The sequence below is a fragment of the Papaver somniferum genome, chromosome 1 (assembly GCF_003573695.1).
Source record: "Papaver somniferum cultivar HN1 chromosome 1, ASM357369v1, whole genome shotgun sequence".
Classification (NCBI taxonomy): Eukaryota; Viridiplantae; Streptophyta; class Magnoliopsida; order Ranunculales; family Papaveraceae; genus Papaver; species Papaver somniferum.
This window is the reverse complement of record NC_039358.1, coordinates 29,603,172-29,612,421: the sequence shown is the minus strand read 5'-3', so window position 1 is coordinate 29,612,421 and position 9,250 is coordinate 29,603,172. Positions and strand designations below refer to the sequence as shown.

The window sequence follows — 9,250 nt, the reverse complement described above, 5'->3', positions numbered from 1 at the left end:
CTATATTGGTCGATCTCGGAGCCACTTTCTTTCTCGAAGTAGACAAATTTAGGATTTGGTTAAGGTCTCAGAGAATATCTACATCGAATCTAACCTGTAGATTTAATCCGACGATCTAGAATTCAGCAAAAACAAAAACAAGGATCACAACTCAATCTAACGGTTACAATTCCTTGTTTGGTTTGACAAATTTCTCAATCCGTAACCTATTCTCTTAACCAATCAGATTGCACAAAATCTCATATAACGGCTCTAAAGCCCAAATTTAACCTATCATGCGGATTGAGAATTTTACACCCCAACATCCCGCCCAAACATCCTTCCCAAAATTTGCAACATGTCACTTCAACAATTTTCAATTTTCGGAAAAAGAAAAATTGAGGACCACACAAAACTGGTCTCCCTCGGTTCTTTATCCATTCAACTCTTTCTCATTCACTTTCTCTTTCTCTTTCTCATCTCAGAGAAAAACTCTCTCCAAGAAAAACCCTAAAATCAGTTTCTAAAATTTCACTTTCTCTTTCACTGTTTCATTCCCTCGGTTTCTTTCTCCGTTCAACACAAATCTCAGAAACTATCCTAAAATCCTACAGAAAGTCTATCAAACCTCAGATATATCTGCAGCCCTCTCTATAGTGGTAAAAATAAATCTCTCAAACCCTTTGTTCTCTGATTTATTTGGTTGAGTAGAGGTTTTTGTTCTAGGGTTTGGTTGTTTAACAAGCAATTTAACTGATGTTTGTTCTAGGGTTTGGTTAAGGTCTGTTTTATTTTATTTTAATAACATGCAATTGTGTGTTGATGTTTGTACTAGCTAGGAATTTTGATTTTGATGTCATGACAGAAATACTTGATTTTAGGGTTCTTTTAAATTTGACTGATTTTAGATTTTTTTTTCTCTTTTTTTTTTTAATAACATGCAATTATGTTTTGATGTTTATTCTAGCTAGGATTTTTGATTTGGTTTTAGGGTTCTTTTAATTTGACTGGTTTTTGATTTTAGTTTTTTTTTTTTTTAATTTTAATAACATGCAATTATGTTTTGATGTTTATTCTAGCTAGGATTTTAATTTGGTTTTAGAGTTCTTTTTAATTTTATTGATTTTTGATTTTAGGTTTTTTTTTTTTTTTTTAATTTTAATAACATGCAATTTTGTTTTGATTTTAGTTCCTTTTGCTTATTTTTACATGCTAGTAACCTTAAATTGGAGTTTGAATGGCATAGATTAATATTTTGTAGCAGGAACATTTTGTAGCTTGAATGACTTGGTTTCAATAACCCTGTTAACATGATGCTTGTGTTTAACTTATTCACCATCAAGTGAATCTCTAATTGCGGGTGGTTGGAATACGGAACCCCTGGTTATTTCTCAACTGAGAATGTGCAGGGCTTCCGTATTCCAACCATCTTTTGAATAGCTGCTTGGTGATTATTTTGTTGTTATGTTGTCCTTTAATGATACCAAATTGCTATATGAGTTATTAATTAGGTTTGTAAAGAAGAACATGATGCTTGGTTGGTGTTTCCATGATAGCCATCAAGTGAATCTGTAAGACTTGATGGTTGGTATACGGAACCCCTGGTTCATTCTCAACTGAGAATTGTGCAGTGCTTCCATATACCAACCATTATGGTGTTAGTTTGCTTGGTGGTTATATATTGCTTTATCTGAATTTGTGTTTTAACTTGTATGCGTTGTTCGATTCAATATGCGATTGTCTTGCTTTATTTTATGCATGATATACATGCTTATTTGCAGTTTTGGTTAAGGATCGATGAGAGCTAGTGCGCTCTCTATCATATGGGCGAGACAATTGCTTCTTAAGAGATAAACTTACCCATATGAAAGAGAGTGCACTAGCTCATTTTGTTTTTCTTGTTTTCATGTCTGTCAGTATCCATAAGTACAGCTGATGTATAGTTTGCAAAAGGTTATACTGATCACTTTTGAATTCTGTTTTTGTAGTTCATATAACATCTATGAAAACAAATCTGACATCAATGGGAAACAAAAAGGTAAAGACTCAGATTATGATTCAGTTGCTCATATTCATGAAAATGATTCAGTCACTTTTGAAGTCATCAATGTACCCTAAGCGTATCTATGCAGACTAAGGAAACACTAAAGAATAAGCATGTCAAGAAGTTTCCAATCAAGGTAAATTCATTTCATCTCAATTTCATTGTATTAACAGAAAAAATTACCTTCTCATTTTAACTAATTAAGTTATATATGGTTATGGCAGATAAAGAAGCAACTGAAGATTCAGTCCCAACCTGATAATGCAACTCCACCTGAAACTGCTTCACTTACTTCAAAGTGCCGAACACCGAGAAAAAGAAAGTCCGCCGAACCAACTGAACCTACATCCCATAGGCGATTATCACCAAGGTTCAAAGAACCCGCAGAACCAACTGATCCTAGAAGTACTACACAAACTCCAAAGCCTCGACAATCTAAAACTACCATCCCATCTCCAGCTGATACAAATACTTATCAGAGGCGATCATCTCCAAGATTCAAAGAGTTTGAACAACCAAGTTCTTTTAAACTACCACCATCTCGAAGGAAACTAGTTTCTAAGAACAACAAAGTGTCGACACCTACAAATTCTAAAGAAGTTGCTGGAAGTTCCAAAGCTGGGCGCAACAATGTAAAGCGGAAGTTGGACATAAGCACTGGTCCTTGTCCAAATGTTCAACTCAGGAATCCAGATGATACTTTTCATATTTTGAAGAGGAAGAAGAAGATGAAATTTTACAGCACAACAAAGACATGGCAGCGGAAGAGCCTGCAGATGAAGAAAAAGATAATGATGATGATATTGAGACTGAAGTGGGAAACGAACTGGAGAATGATGATGATGGTACTACTGATAAGCCAGAAGGTGAAGAAGATGAGGTTGGGGAACCTCCGAAGAAAAGAAAGTTTGTTCCACGTGGGCCAACACAGATGCATGCATTGAGGTTAGAAAACACTACTACAAAAAGTGTTGTTCCCTTCAACATTAAAGAACAGTCGATTGGTGAACCTTCCGTGCAGCTGGCTAGTTTTCTAGGGGTGTTAGTCCGGCGAAACATTCCATTAACACACAAGGATTGGATACTTGTTCCTCAACATGCCAAGGCCAACATATGGAAGATAGTCGAGATAATTAAACTGATTCTTAACTCTTTAATTAACTCTTTTCATTAGTCGACAACTCTTTAACTCATAGCAGATCTAATTAAAATGATTTATGTTTATTTGCAGCAACGTTTCATTGTGCCCGAACATTACCAAGACTACTATTTTGGAAAAATGGGAACGTATCTCAAAGAATTTCGATCCAGGAAAGCCACTTTGGTACTCGAGGCGTATGATAACCTACAAGGGAAAGAAAGAGAGAAAAAGCTTGCACAGCTAATGCCCACGAGCATGACTGTCAGTGAGTGGAAAAAGTTTGTGAAACGTGTAAACTCGACTGAATTCAGAGTAAGTACTATTTCTAATATAATGAATGACTATTTGAAGCTTGAAAAAATTGGAATGTGTCTAATGATTGCTCTATTTCCCTTCGCGGGTCAATAAAATCAAAATGCAAGAAGTTCGTTCAAAGCATACCACCCCTCACACGCTTAGTCGACAAGGTTATGCACGAATGGAGGTGCAGATGGTATGTTTCATTTTAATTTTAGTTTTATTACTTATGAACAATGCCCAAGTTAATAATGAAGATGTTGAGCGGTGCTTAGCTTTGTGGATTAACTGTCAAGTTTGTCATGCATAAAATTAGAACTTATGTAACTTTTGTATGCATATTTTTTTGAAGTTGTTAACTAACTAGAATTCACATTTTCTTTGCAGCAAAAAGTTTTGAAAACAACTGAACCGATCGATAGAGCTGATTTATGGGTAAATGGCCACAAACACACTGACAGAAGAGACCCAAATCCTGCTGTTTTAGATGCTTTTGTGAGAAATCTTTTCTTCCTTCTCTGAATTTATGTGTGCTTCAATAATGCAAGAATATCTTATATGTTTCAAACTTGTACAGAAAAAATTGAAGAAGCTAAATCAAATCATGGTTCTGATGGTGGTGAATCGTCCATGACAAAAGATCTTCTTACAAAGTCTCTTGGTGAAGATAAAGGGGTAAGACTTAAAGGCATGGGGTATGGAGTGACACGTAAAAAGATTGCAGCCAATGCCCACTACAAGTTGATCATTAAAGAGTGTCAGGAAACCTGTAGAGCAATGAATGATCGGCTTGTGATATTGGAGGTGAGAATTTATTTTGTTAACAGTTTGGTTTTAGGTTTTGTTTTTATATCAAACATGATTGTACCCCTAATACTGCCGGGTTTTTTTTCTATAGGAAAGGTGCTCGAAATGTGTGCGATGAAGTCTCACACTCTCACAGGGCCAGTCCAGTTGCAAGCAACAACCAGACTAGCACTAGGAGAGTTGTTCCATGTACTGAAAAAGCCTCAACTACTCCCACTACCAATCATGTCAGCAGATCAAATGAGGTGCAAGTGCCAGAGAAATTTACAGCTTGCAAGTTGCTAAGTTGGTACAAGGATGGCGAGGTGGTGGCTGATGCGGAGATATGTGAAACTGATCCAGCGCATGAGATACATGGGATGCCAATAGGTTTCGGAGCCTATACTGTGTGTGTGTTGACTCCTCATGTGATGAATGCTCATGTCCACAAGCCGACCTCAGAGTTCAAGTATGTTGCTGATGCTGTTGGAAGTATTATCTCATGGCCCAAGGATCGAATAGTCTACTGATAGACATCTTTCATAATCTTTTTGGAGTGTTTAAGGAAACTACTTTTGGTTACAAACATCTATATCACTGCCATTTTTTTAATGTCTATGTTTAACTTGAAGAATGTAAATGTGTTAAACTGGTAGGTGAACCTAAAAATAGTTCAGGTGAATGTGTTACACTTTTCAGATGAATGTGAATTACTTTCGGCATTTTAGTTTTAGCCCTAATTTTTTTTTTCAAAATAATTTTATGCACACAACTCCAAACAAATGTTGTAGCTACATATTCATCTACTGAAAACAGAAGTTGTTACTTTAAATATTACAATCCTTAAGGATGTTGTGTTAGAAATTATGACTACACTAGACAAGTGTTGTGAGTACTAGTAATTGTAATATACACAACCATTAGGGGAGTTGTTTTATAGAATTTTACAACACATAGCATGGATTGTGAAATGAAGTATAACAATATAAGTAAGAGATGTGCAAAATTTTTGAACAACCCTAACAAGAGTAGTGACAGGAATAGTCACAACCCATAAGAGAGCTGTCTTAAAAAATTGTACTACACATATTATATGTTGTGAACTGAAGTCTTACGATATTAATAAGAGTAGTGACATGACTATTCACAATCTCTGTAAAGGTTGTGAAAGAAACTCTAGAAAATTATGTTGGAGTGTGACAACCATTACAAGTGTAGTGAAACTCCTACTCACAACTCATGGTGTGGTTGTGATACAGGTTTCTATTATACATAGATCTTAATGTGGAAGGATGTCATACAACTCTTGTATGTATAGTGAGAGTATGATTCACAACATATGTATGTATAGTGAAAGTAGGATTCACAACACATGTAGAAGTTGTGTTAGGCTTTCTAAACAAAATCAAAATACAATCACAACTGAAGCAATGGGTAGTCCAAACTTGAACCTACGACTCATATCTCATGGTTGTAGCAAATCGTGGACCTTCTACAACCCCCCCTTCCGCAACCTACTGGAAAGGGTCGTCGTTGTCCTACGACAACACTTATGGGGGGTTGTCAATGTATATTTTTCACGTAGTGACAGTGTACTACTATTATTGATTTTTTACTGTGGAAATGAAAAGATGACACCTTACATCAACCGATCAAACTAAAACAAGTCGTCCAAAACATTAAAAAAAGAAAGGAAAGAATTTGAACAACAAACTCTTTTGCTCTTATACATGTTTCTTTCATCTTAACAGCTGCCCTGAATTGCTTCAGATAACAATGGATAAAATGTGCACACTAGTTTACTTCCGCAACTACCATGTATTCGTCAGTCATATGACCTGATAATGTGCCACTCATTATAGTTAAATGACAAGTTCATTATGTTTCTGTTTCATATTTCCGTAGCATTGTATCAAAGTTTTTTGAAGACTATAAAATGGATTTGTATAGAAAAAGTGTAAAAAAAATGCTTGATTTAAAATTATGAAGGAGATACTGAGATGCTGGAGTAAACTATCAAAAGTGTTTGGCCAGTTGTTTTATCAACCATACTGGATTTTTCTACTAGAATAGAGTGTGAAAAAGTTATTAGGTCTGCTAGAATATACAAGGAAAGAAATAAGACAATTTCACTCTAAAACTACGATAAAAGGAGATTGTTGTATCATGTGCTCTGAGGTAATCGTAGCATGTTGAAAGTTTAAAATTTTGTTCTTATGGAATGAAAATTAGTTTATTTAAAAAAATAATTTTATGTAATTCATTGTTGTTTATTCTTTGATTTATATCTTCTCCATGATAAAGGGTTTCGTTATTGTGTTCCTTAGATGAAAAAAGTTGTTCTCATGTAATTCGTTCAATCAGTTGTCGCTTAGCTCTGTATCCTTTTCTTATGTAATTTTTTAGGGAAAATAAATGTACGAAAATGGTTTTAGTGAACCCAACTTAAGATTATTAACCCAACATTAACAGAGTTAGAGCCTTGATGGGTTAAACAAAAAAGGTTAAATTTTTTTCAATCCTTATTTTGCCCTTACACCACACTACATTCTCCACAAAAAACCACAGAAAATTCACTTTGAAATCCAAAACAAATGGGATCCATATTCTAGAGCATCCACTTGTCTCTATGTAGATACATCCCCTGAATTATTCGATACTTGTTTTCAAAGGATACATAAGGGATAACTTGTTTTACTTGTAACTTGTCTGAATGCGGGTTTTTTGGAAACGAATTCGAATCCCAATAAGTCATCATTTCAAGGAAGATCAACTTGAGAGTCGGTGAATCTTTACCAATTTGCATTTGATCCTTTTAAATAATACTATCCCAAAAAGGGGTGTTACTCTTCCTTCACCTTGAGTTTGCACGTTCGTCAGATTGTAAAAGTTCATTAACACAAAGACGAAGGTGTGATGGAACAAAGATTATGCTTATCATCATTTTATACACAAAATTTAAATTTCCATGTGGTACCTAATGCTGACCTTTTGCAGTGGACAATAGAAAGATTGATATCGTAGCCTCAAGATTCTGAGCTTGTTTCATCATGAAGTTACGGAAAACCTTACATGCATTCAAATTAAAATTAAAATGAACGAAACCACCCGTCCAATCTTTGAAAGAACTAGAAAAAACTATAATAATAAATTCATATGGTTATACATGTTTATTTCATCTTAGAAAAGCTAAGTTAAACTGACATAATAATGCCCATTATGACTTTGGATAACATCGGATGGCTGCTCGGCGTTAGTGGATTTCACGAAAAGGTCAATGAACAAATGACCACATTAGTTTACATCCACAACATCTTGTACTCCAGAGTTATATCACCTGATAATTTGCTGCTCATTTTGGTTTCATAACATATTCATTGTATTTCCATGTAACGCCCGTGTATGAAGTTACTTGAAGACTATAAAATAAAAATATGTACAACGAAGAAGCATGGAGAAAATGTAGAAGAAGTATAAAGAACATGTTTGATGTAAAATACAAAGCGCAAATATTGAGATGGTGGAGTAAACTAATAAAATAAGTTGACTATTTTATCAAAACTCTAAAGCGACGAGGAAGTGGATGATTTTGTTGGATCCTTGATACTCCTGAGACGTATTATCATTAAGTGACATGTTAATAGTGGTCTAAACATTTGCTCTCGAGATGCTATTTTGTTTCTTGAAGAAAATTAGTAAAAATAATTAACTAAAAATAATTCTTTCTTTAGAAGTTAATTTACCCGTAATGCTTGATGATGTTACGGTGGAAAAAAAAAAGATCAATTTTGTCATCATTTTACGTAAAATTTAATTTCAATACACATTACCACAGTTGAACTTTTGCAGTGGAGAATAGAAGGAACGACATCAAGATCCCAAACATATTCCATCTAGTTGTGAAAAACTTTATATGCATTTGAACTATAAATAACCAAACTGATCAAGACCAGCCGAGCAAAAAATACTGAATGAACAAAGGCTAAAACAACAAAATCATACAGTTTTTTTATGTATATTATTTTATCATTGAATCTTAGAAGAAGCTGAGTTGAACCGCCTGAACTGGCGGAGTAATTCCCTTAATGGCTTCGGATAACATCCCATGGTTATTGGCGTAAATGGATTCCAAGGAAGCTCATCACATTATAATTTTACACCCGTAGGACCTTGTACTCATGAATTCATTTTAGTTTCATGACTTTCCCATTCAATGTTCATGTATCAAAGCTGTTCAAGACTATAAAATGAATTCCCATAGTAACAAGAAGGGTATGAAAATGCTTGATTTAGAATATGGAGGAAAAATATATTGAGATGTTGGAGTAAACTAATAAAAACTTCAATGGCTAAACATTCATTCTTGGGAAGGAAAATTTGTACATGCCCTAATGTAAAAGGTGCTGAGGTCTATCTTAGTTATAAGAGTAATAAACCCTATTTTAAATAGGCGTACTTAAATTTTTTGGTCACACATGTTGATTCAATTTTGTATCGTATATAAAATAGTTGGTTCTGAATCTAAATTTGGTACGGATATGCTGATATTTTGATCTAATTTGACATTCGGTATAAAATAGTTTGTCTTAAAATTTGAATTAGATACAGTAATCAGAAGCAATGTGATGTATTTGTTATGTTCTGTGGGGAGAACATAAGTTCAAAATAACTTTTTTATTCATTTTACTAAACACAACCCAAAAATATGTATCATCAACATGATTTGTGTGTAGTTTAGATAGAAACCTTAGTTTTTAAAGATAAGTAAATACTTATTTTAACCAATTGGCATTAGCCGAGTTATAGCCAGGGGTTGGACTCCCAATCTATAGGTTGCGGGTTGAATTCGATTTGTAGATCAATAAAAAAAATAGCTTGTTTTACTAGAAACAACTCTAATTTGAACTCACATATACAATTTTGAGAGAAAAAAAAAGAGGTTATATTAAAAGAAAACTGTACAGAATACAACCCAAGAACCTGTCTAAACAGAAATTACATGT

At 34.2% G+C, this 9,250-nt stretch overlaps 1 long non-coding RNA gene across 5 annotated transcripts; it reads left to right on the top strand.

The window, feature by feature from the left end:
- The first annotated feature begins 430 nt into the window (after positions 1-430).
- On the top strand, positions 431-4,973 carry LOC113282134. 5 transcript variants are annotated; one of them, XR_003326650.1, is made up of 8 exons: positions 432-638; positions 1,968-2,017; positions 2,112-2,159; positions 2,248-3,476; positions 3,590-3,657; positions 3,849-3,956; positions 4,039-4,265; positions 4,360-4,973. It is a non-coding gene; the product is annotated as an uncharacterized LOC113282134 (long non-coding RNA). The 5 variants fall into 5 exon arrangements; XR_003326649.1 differs by having other exon boundaries at positions 1,968-2,159; positions 2,248-2,968; positions 3,255-3,476; XR_003326635.1 differs by having other exon boundaries at positions 431-638; positions 1,968-2,159; positions 3,587-3,657.
- The last annotated feature ends 4,277 nt before the right edge of the window (positions 4,974-9,250 follow it).